Here is a 10799-nt window from a genome sequence, read left to right as displayed (position 1 = left end):
CAAGTAATAAAAATAAAATTGGGTTGCCTCCTAACAAGCGCTATCGTCTAACGCCCCTAGCTAGGCATAAAAAGCAAGGATAGATCTAGGTATTGCCATCTTTGGTAGGCAATCCATAAGTGGCTCTCATAATAGATTCATAAGGTAATTTAATTTTATTTCTAGGAAAGTGTTCCATGCCTTTCCTTAACGGAAATTGGAATCTAATATTTCCTTCCTTCATATCAATAATTGCATCAATCATTCTAAGGAAAGGTCTACCAAGAATAATAGGACATGAAGGATTGCAATCTATGTCAACAACAATAAAATCTACGGGCACATAATTCCTATTTGCAACAATAATAATATCATTAATTCTTCCCATAGGTTTCTTAATAGTGGAATCCGCAAGGTGCAAGTTTAGAGAGCAATCATCGAAATCACGGAAACCTAACAAATCACACAAAGTTTTTGGAATCGTGGAAAACTAGCACCCAAATCACATAAAGCATAGACCTCATGATATTTAATCTTAATTTTAATAGTTGGTTCCCACTCATCATAAAGTTTTATAGGGATATAAACTTCCAACTCAAGTTTTTCTTCATAAGATTGCATCAAGGCATCAACGATATGTTTAGTGAACGCTTTATTTTGACTATAAGCGTGAGGAGAATTTTGCACGGATTGCAATAAAGGAAATAAAATCAATCAAATAGCAATATTCATAATTAAATTACTTGAAATCCAAAATAGTGGGTTTAGCAACATCTAGGGTTTTAATTTCTTCAATCCCACTTTCATCAATTTTAGCATCAAGATCTAAAAACTACGAATTCTTGGAACGCCTTCTAGGTAAAGGTGGATCATATTCAGTCCCCTCATTATTAAGATTCATATTGCAAAACAAAGATTTAATAGGGGACACATAAATAACTTTTAGATCTTGATCTTTATTTTCATAGTAACTAGAAGAACACGCTCTTATAAAGGCATCTTTCTTAGCACGCATCCTAGCGGTTCTTTCTTTGCACTCATCAATGGAAATTCTCATGTCTTTGAGAGACTCATTGATATCATGCTTAGGTGGAATAGATCTAAGTTTCAAAGAATCAACATCAAGAGAAATTCTATCAACGTTCCTAGCCAACTCATCATTCTTAAGCAATTTTTCTTCAATCAAAGCATTGAAATTCTTTTGCGAAGTAATAAATTCTTTAATATTAGATTCAAAATCAGAGGGCACATTATTATAATTTCCATAAGAATTGTTGTAGGAATTACCATAATTATTAGAGGGATTACTAGGATAAGGCCTAGGATTAAAATTTCCTCTATACGCGTTGTTACCAAAATTGTTCCTACCAACAAAATTTGCATCCATAGATTCATTATTATTCTCAATCAAAGTAGACAAGGGAATATCATTAGGATCATAAGAAACACACCTACTAGCAAATAATTTCATAAGTTCATCCATCTTTCCACTCAAAACATTAATTTCTTCTATCACATGCACCTTTTTATTAGTAGATCTTTCATTATGCCATTGAGAATAATTAACCATAATATTATCTAGGAGTTTAGTAGCTTCTCCTAAAGTGATTTCCATAAAAGTGCCTCCCGCGGCCGAATCTAAAAGATTTCTAGAAGCAAAATTCAATCCGGCATAAAATTTTTGTATAATCATCCACAAATTCAAACCATGAGTAGGGCAATTACGTATCATTAATTTCATCCTCTCCCAAGCTTGTGCAACATGCTCATGATCAAGTTGCTTAAAATTCATAATATCGTTTCTAAGGGAGATGATCTTAGCGGGAGGAAAATACTTAGAGATAAAAGCATCTTTGCATTTGTTCCAAGAATCAATACTATTTTTAGGCAAAGAAAAAAACCAAGCTTTAGCACGATCTCTAAGCGAAAAAGGAAATAGCTTCAATTTAACAATATCGTTATCCACATCTGTCTTATTTTGCATATCGCACAAATCAACGAAGCTATTTAGATGGGTAGCGGCATCTTCACTAGGAAGGCCGGAAAACGGATATTTCATGACAAGATTCAGCAAGGCAGCATTAATTTCACAAGATTCAGCATCGGTAAGAGGAGCAATCGGAGTGCTAATAAAATCATTGTTCTTGGTATTGGTAAAGTCACACAATTTAGTATTATCTTGAGCCATCATGACAAGCAAGCAATCCAGCACACAAGCAAACAAAAAGCAAGTAGGCAAAAAGAGGCAAACGGGAAAGAGAGGGAGGATAGAGAGAGAGGGCGAATAAAACGGCAACGGTGAAGTGGGGGAGAGGAAAACGAGAGGCAAATGGCAAATAATGTAATGTGGGAGATAAGGATTGTGATGGGTACTTGGTATGTTTGACTTTTGCGTAGACTCCCCGGCAACGGTGCCAGAAATTTTTCTTGCTACCTCTTGAGCACTGCGTTGGATTTCCCCAAAGAGGAAAGGATGATGCAGCAAAGTAGCGTAAGTATTTCCCTCAGTTTTTTAGAACCAAGGTATCAATCTAGTAGGAGGCTACGCACGAGTCCCTCGTATCTGCACAAAGCAAATAGCTCCCCGCAACCAACGTGATAAGGGGTTGTCAATCCCTTCATGGTCACTTACGAGAGTGAGATCTGATAGATATGATAAGATAATATTTAGGTATTTTTGTGATAAAGATGCAAAGTAAAATTAAAGCAAAGTAAAAAGCAAAGGAAATAACTAAGTATTGGAAGATTAATATGATGAAGATAGACCCGGGGGCCATAGGTTTCACTAGTGGCTTCTCTCAAGAGCATAGGTATTTTATGGTGGGTGAACGAACTACTGTTGAGCAATTGACAGAATTGAGCATAGTTATGAGAATATCTAGGTATGATAATGTATATAGGCATCACGTCTGAGACAAGTAGACCGACTCCTGCCTGCATCTACTACTATTACTCCACTCATGGACCGCTATCCAGCATGCATCTAGAGTATTAAATTCATGAAAATAGAGTAACGCCTTAAGCAAGATGACATGATGTAGAGGGATAGACTCATGCAATATGATGAAAACCCCATCTTGTTATCCTTGATGGCAACAATACAATACGTGCCTTGCTGCCCCTACTGTCACTAGGAAAGGACACCGCAAGATTGAACCCAAAGCTAAGCACTTCTCCCATTGCAAGAAAGATCAATCTAGTAGGCCAAACCAAACTGATAATTCGAAGAGACTTGCAAAGATAACCAATCATACATAAAAGAATTCAGAGAAAAATCAAATATTGTTCATAGATAGACTTGATCATAAACCCACAATTCATCGGTCTCAACAAACACACCGAAAAAATAAGATTACATCGAATAGATCTCCACAAGAGAGGGGGAGAACATTGTATTGAGATCCAAAAAGAGAGAAGAAGCCATCTAGCTAATAACTATGGACCCGTAGGTCTGAGGTGAACTACTCACACTTCATCGGAGGGGCTATGGTGTTGATGTAGAAGCCCTCCGTGATGGATACCCCCTCCGGCGGAGCTCCGGAATAGGCCCCAAGATGGGATCTCATGGATACAGAAAGTTACGGCGGTGGAATTAGGGTTTTGGCTCCGTATCTGATCGTTTGGGGGTACGTAGGTATATATAGGAGGAAGGAGTATGTCGGTGGAGCAACAGGGGGCCCATGAGGGTGGAGGACGCGCCTGGGGGGGAGGCGCGCCCCCCCCTACCTCATGGCCTCCTCCTTTGTTTCTTGATGTAGGGTCCAAGTCTCCTGGATCATGTTCGGGGAGAAAATCACGTTCCCAAAGGTTTCATTCCGTTTGGACTCCGTTTGATATTCCTTTTCTTCAAAACCCTAAAATAGGCAAAAACAACAATTCTGGGATGGGCCTCCGGTTAATAGGTTAGTCCCAAAAATAATATAAAAGTGGATAATAAAGCCCAATAATGTCCAAAACAGTAGATAATATAGCATGGAGCAATAAAAAATTATAGATACGTTGGAGACGTATTAGCCTTCTCCAAGATCTTTCACATTCTTTTCATCATTAGTTCAACCTTTCTAATTTCCATTCCGGAGTGCCTCAACAATTCATGGTGGTGTTTCTCGCCGTCATTCTCGAATTTTGAAGACCGAAGAAGAGTTTCATCTCCAAATCTTACCCATTATTCGAAAGATGAGAACTTCAAGCTTGTTGCCGTCGTCTCATAATTGTTTTCGATTGTGAGAATTCTTTCACCCATCCGGAGCAATTCAGGTGTATTTTTCATTTTGATTCTTCGGAGCCCATCATCTCAGAATTATTCATTCCAGCTTTTAGCTCTCGCTCTCCAAATCTTACCGGTGCATCGTTCAAATATCCTCAAATCAGTTCATGATCTCTCCGTTCTCATGTATCTAAATTCCCTCAAGCATCTTCATTCATTTCCCAATTCTTCCTGGTAAATTCTGCCTTTGCTACTTTCATTTTCAATTCTTATGGTGTTTCATCCAAGATTTCTCTTCCTTGGTTATTTATCAATTCATTCGTTCTTTCCAATCCTACCGGTGGTTCATTGAAGACATTCCCAAGTTTGCGCTATATCTATCTTAATCCTTTTTATGAGAATAAGTAGTATGCAAAATCCATTCCTTGTCATCAATCTAAATTGATGAAGGATACGCATAACATAATTCTTATTCTTGCTTCATCCAAGTGATTGATTTCTTCTTTCCAGAGTTGTTCATCATATCACATTATCGGTTCAAGATGCTTCATCTTTTCTTTTCTGGAGTTTCAAGTTTTCCGCATTATCTCCTCGCAAAGCTCCATTTAATCATTGCTAGGCTTCTCCCGGAGTTCTTTTCAACTTTCCTTTCGTTTGATCATTCTTTTATTACCGGAGTTCTTCGCGGAGGCTCTACTTGGTGGTTCGTCAAGGATTCCTTTCATTCTTCAATTGTTCTTCAAGATTTTTCTCAGAGTTAAGATCCACCAAGCTATACTCTAAAATAAACATGGTGCTCAATACATGTTTTGTCTTGAGGAGTTTAAGCATTCTTCATCTTGCATTCCGAAATGCAATTCTTTCATATCTCATCTTTTGAGGTGGTGTTATGTCATTGGTGATAATTTTCCTCCGTGTTCATGATTGACAAGTTGTCCGGAATGACATATTTTAAACCCATCATTTTCAATTCGTTGATGAGATCCTTTGAAACCCATCAATCTCTTCATTGGAGTTATCTTGTGTCATGTTTCACCTTAAGCCTTCCCTAAGGATTGTTGCTATCTATGGTGCTAATAAATGACCCAAGTTCTTCATTTATCCTCCCGGTGAAATAAGTTTCTCGTCTCCTTGTTCATATCAATCCAATCTATTGTTTTTGTTAGTGGCAGAATTTCACCTCAGTTTCGAGATGTCTTCCATTAGCCCACATCACGCTTATGTTTTCATTGTTGATAAGCCAACAACTCCATTCAACCTTTTCTTCGTAGGCATACTCTTTCAATTTTATTTGCGAGAGTTGTTTTTCTTCTTCTCTATTCTTTTCTTTCCAACCATCTAGTTTTCCATTCATTTGTTCCGGAGGCATAGTGACGTTGCTCTCTTCGTCCTATCATCTCATTTTGCCAAGATCATTCTCTTTCCTTTGTCTATCCATTCAACCAGAGTGTCATGTCCTTCATTCAAGTTCTCTCATCTTATCTAGTTTTGCCTCCCTTCTCAACCGGAGTGCTGTCCGAAATCTTTATTACCCCTTGTGCCATTCTTTCAATAGTTCCGAAGGCAGTGTGTTGTTGATTTCATCAAGCATACTCCCATCTTGTCAAGTTCATGTTCAATTCCTTCCATTTACAGTCGGAGTGCTATTGAAATTATATCATTCTTATTTCTTCTCTATCTTGTTTTAACCGGTGTGTTGTCGTAATTGATCTTTATCATTCCTTGTGCATCTCGTTTCTACCAGAGTGCTTGCATGTACTTCTTGCCCATTGTAACCCTTCTCTTATGTCTTTCAACCTACAAGGTTCTTGTAATGTTCCTTGTTCCTCTTTTCTAACAGAGTGTTTTCAAATTTGTTCATCTTCGTTGCATTATTTCTTTCAGTTTGTTCAACCTCGCAAGGTTCTTTGGTTTCCCTCATTTCTCAAAAAAGCAACTTAGTTTTACATCTTCTCTTCCTCTTCCATTTCTCTCTGGAGCCATCCTTAGATCTCGGGACGTGATCCTCTCATAGTGGTGGAGTGTTGTGACGCCCCGAGACCGTTGCGCCAGGTGTCTTATAGTTATTCGCTGTTGTTGCCTTGTCTTTCGCTTGCGTGTTGCATCTTACCATGTCATCATGTGCATTGCATCATCATGTTTTCAAAACTTGCATCCGTCCCGGTCATCCCGTTCTTTCCGTTGTCCGTTCTGAGCCCAGACACACTCGCACGCGCCCGCGACATGTCCGGAATAGTATTTTTATAAGTGGCCGAAAAATATTCTCGGAATGGGTTGAAAGTTGGCATGCGGTGTTGTTTTGTTGTTAGTAGGTCACCTGCCAAGTTTCATCGCATTAGGAGTCCGTTTGACGCCCCAACGGATAACTATAGCGGCAGTATAGCCGGTCTATCGTCGGACGTTCCGGTCTTCGAAACAGTCGGCGGGTCTCTCTCTCTCTTTTCTCTCCTCTCAGCCCGAGGCCTCACCTGCAGCCCACCTAGTTTTCCCCTTTGTCCAGAGCTAGAAGATCGCGATCTAATGGTCCGAAAACGGACTAGTTCTCCTAAACCTAGACCCCCTACCCTATTTAAACAGCCCCCCTTGCCAATTTTGGCAAACCTAGACCCCTTCTCCTACGTCTTGTGGCAGCCTCCACACTCCTCCTCGCGTTCCGTGCCGGCCAAACCCCTCCCTGCCACTTGGCAGCGTGCGCCACCTCATCCCCCGGGCCGCCCTCCTCCACTCCGCTGCCACCACTTGTCCCCAGCCCCTCCACTCCGCCGCCAGGCCCGCCCGAGGCCCATCCGTGGCCCGTCGTGGGCCGAAACAGGCCCGAGCCGCCCGCCACCGGATCACGCTCGCTCGCCTCCTTGCGGCTCGTCCCTGACCCGCCTGCTGCTGGCGACGAACCACAACTCGCCGAAGTTGTCCGCCGCCCGCCAGCGACCTCCAGGTCATGCTGCTGCCCCTCGCGCCTCCCTTTCCCTCCTCTGCTCTCCCTCTACCTCTCACCACAGCTCCTCCTCCTTCCCTGCAGGACGTCGCCCCGCCACCGAACCCTCGCCACCGAACCTCCCCGAGCTCGCCGGGATCCCTACCACCGGCGCCTCAGATGGACAGATCGGGTGGATCCCATCCGGATCTGCGCCTCCAGGGCCTCCTCCGCCCGTCCCCACCGGAGTCATCCGCGCCCGTCACTATTTCCCCCACGCGCCGCCCTTGCCGGAGTTCGGCCGCCGCCGCCACCCACCGTTGATCGTGCCCTTCGCCAACCACACGTGGGCCTCGCCCCGGCCTAGAGCTTCCTCCAGCAAGGCTCAGCGCCTGGGCCGCGTCCAGCGAGTCGGCCCGCTTGCCCCGCCGGCCTGCTGCCTCTTCACCGACCAGGGCAGGCCCAATGTGAGCAGCCCCTCTCCTTTACACTTTCGGGCTATCCAGATTCGGCCCATGGCATGTTTTTTCCCGTTCTACGATTTTTCCATTTATCCAAAGATAACCAGTTTTACAGGAAGCCCCCTAGACTTCATGCATATTATAACTCATCATCCGTGCATCGGTTTAAAATGTTTTATATATGAAAAATGCTTAGGCACTTGTCTAGTTTCATAATATCGAAATTTCATGCATGTTTGAATTGTTTAACTTGTTGTTTGCATTAATTTGCTCATATGCCATGTTAAAAATTGTTTAATTCATAACTAAATAACCGTAGCTCCAAATTTAATAAACTTTATATGTAAATGGGGTAGAAAAATGCCTAGTTTAACTTGGTGCACTCATCTTGCATGTTTAACAACTCTAAAATATGGTTTAGAGCAGAACAATACCAAATCCATAATTTGCACATGAGGATTTTTCGGAATTGTTGTTTGTTATTTCCGGCCTCATTTAAACTTGACTAGATAGTTAGTTTAATTATGCTTCACCTATTGCCATGTTAATCAACATTTAATATTGTTGGGTACATAAACGAGAGAGAACTAAATAAGTCACGTGGCGTTTCGTCAATATGCAACTCGTTGCATATTGAGCTCCACTTAACTTGTAGTTTTGCTTGTGCACTTTGCCATGCCATGCCTCATTAAACCGGACATGCATCATACTTGGTTGTGCATCATGCCATGTTTATGTGATGGTTGTTTACTATGTTGCTTGCTTCTTTCCGGGTTGCTTGTCTCGTTAGCTTCGGTTCCATTCCGGAGTTGTGAGGATTCGTTCGACTACGTCCGTTGTCTTCTTCATGGACTCATTCTTCTTCCTTGCGGGATCTCAGGCAAGATGACCATACCCTCGAAATCACTTCTATCTTTGCTTGCTAGTTGTTCGCTCTATTGCTATGCCGCGCTACCTACCACTTGCTATATCATGCCTCCCATGTTGCCATGTCAAGCCTCTAACCCACCTTTCCTAGCAAACCGTTATTTGGCTATGTTACTGCTTTGCTCAGCCCCTCTTATAGCGTTATTCGTTGCAGGTGAAGTTGCAGCTTGTTCCATGTTGGAACATGGATATGTTGGGATATCACAATATCTATTAAGTTAATTAATGCATCTATATACTTGGTAAAGGGTGGAAGGCTCGACCTTATGCCTGGTGTTTTGTTCCGCTCTTACCTCCCTAGTTTCCGTTATACCGGTGTTATGTTCCTTGATTTTGCATCCCTTACGCGGTTGGGTGTTATGGGAACCCCTTGACAGTTCGCTTTGAATAAAACTCCTCCAGCAAGGCCCAACCTTGGTTTTACATTTGCCTAACAACCTATACCTTTCCCTTGGGTCGGCCAACCTGAGGGTCATCTTTATTTTAACCCCCCCCCCCCCCCGGGGGGGGGGGGCCAGTGCTTCTCTAAGTGTTGGTCTGAACCGAGTAGACTATGGGGCCACCTCATGGAAACTTGAGGTTTGGTTTTACTCGTAGGATGTCTCATATGGTGTTGCCCTGAGAACGAGATATGTGCAGCTCCTATCGGGATTGTCGGCACATCGGGCGGTCTTGCTGGTCTTGTTTTACCATTGTCGAAATGTCTTGTAACCGGGATTCCAAGCCTAATCGGGTCTTCCCAGGAGAAGGAATATCCTTCGTTGACCGTGAGAGCTTGTGATGGGCTAAGTTGGGACACCCCATGCAGGGTTTAAACTTTCGAAAGTCGTGCCCGCGGTTATGTGGCAGATGGGAATTTGTTAATGTCCAGTTGTAGAGAACTTGACACTTAACTTAATTAAAATGCATCAACCGTGTGTGTAGCCGTGATGGTCTCTTTTCGGCGGAGTCGGGGAAGTGAACACGGTTCTTGTGTTATGCTTGAACATAAGTAGATTCAGGATCACTTCTTGATCACTTCTAGTTCACGACCATTGCATTGCTTCTCTTCTCGCTCTTATTTGCATATGTTAGCCACCATATATGCTTAGTGCTTGCTGCAGCTCCACGTCACTACCTTCTCTTGCCCATAAGATTAAATAGTCTTGATCTCGCGGGTGTGAGATTGTTGAGTCCTCGTGACTCACAGATACTTCCAAACAGTTGCAGGTGCCGCTGATACTAGTGTAGGTGATGCAACCGAGCTCAAGTGGGAGCTCGATGAAGATCTTGTTCGTTGTTTTGTGTCTTTTCCAGTTGATCAGTAGTGGATCCCAGTTGGGACGATCAGGGATCTAGCATTTAGGGTTTTCTTCTTTATTTTGATTCCATAGTCGGACCTTGATTGTACTCTGGATGATGTATGTTTAACTTGTATTTGTGTGAAGTGGCGATTGTAAGCCAACTCTTTATCCCTTTCTTATTCAGTACATGGGATTGTGTGAAGATTACCCCTCTTGCGACAAACCTACCATGCGGCTATGCCTCTAAGTCATGCCCCGACACGTGGGAGATATAGACGCATTGTGGGTGCTCCAAACTATATGATTGGCGGCCGGCCATCACAAGGGGTTGGACTAGAGTCCTGCATGCCTTCTGCATCCAGGAGAGCACAATAGGGCCATTCCACTTCACCTTGTTTAGCAACTAGAATGTCTGTCGCCTCTTTCTTTACCATCTGTAATAGTACATGTATAGAACCCTGGTACATCATTCTTTATCTGTGCTTCTGTAATTCTTAAACATATGTACCTGTGAATCAAAAAATGCATTGGTTGTTTGAACCTGATGGATATGAATAAAGCTATAGCCTACTTTCAAGTTTAAATTAGGTACAATTTTAAATAGCAGCAATTAAATTAGGGTGAAATTACGTTGTGCAGGTCATTATGGCACACACGGTTGGTAAAACACAAACGTTTGCGATATACACCATAATCCGAGATGGTTCACAGAGAGGAAACGTGTGCAAGCATGCACACAATTGCCATTTGCAAAGCGTGTGTGATGTCAGACACTATCACATATGGTGCGGGAAAACTAAATGTGTTTGATTGTCTACCTATCGTACATGGTTTGTAATCATGAACTGTTTGTGATGTGCTAGGCATCGTAAATCTCCCGTGGCTAGAATCTGCCTAGAAAACTCACCTGGAATCTGCTTGGTTTTAGGAAGAACCACAAAACTCCGACTGCAATGGCAATGCGAGCACAAACGAGTGGCAAGGATGAAGCGTTTGGGCTATTCGAGATATCGAAAACGGTTATAGAG

Source organism: Triticum aestivum, chromosome 1A (genome assembly GCF_018294505.1).
Source record: "Triticum aestivum cultivar Chinese Spring chromosome 1A, IWGSC CS RefSeq v2.1, whole genome shotgun sequence".
NCBI lineage: Eukaryota > Viridiplantae > Streptophyta > Magnoliopsida > Poales > Poaceae > Triticum > Triticum aestivum.
Note: the sequence above shows the minus strand (reverse complement) of the source record.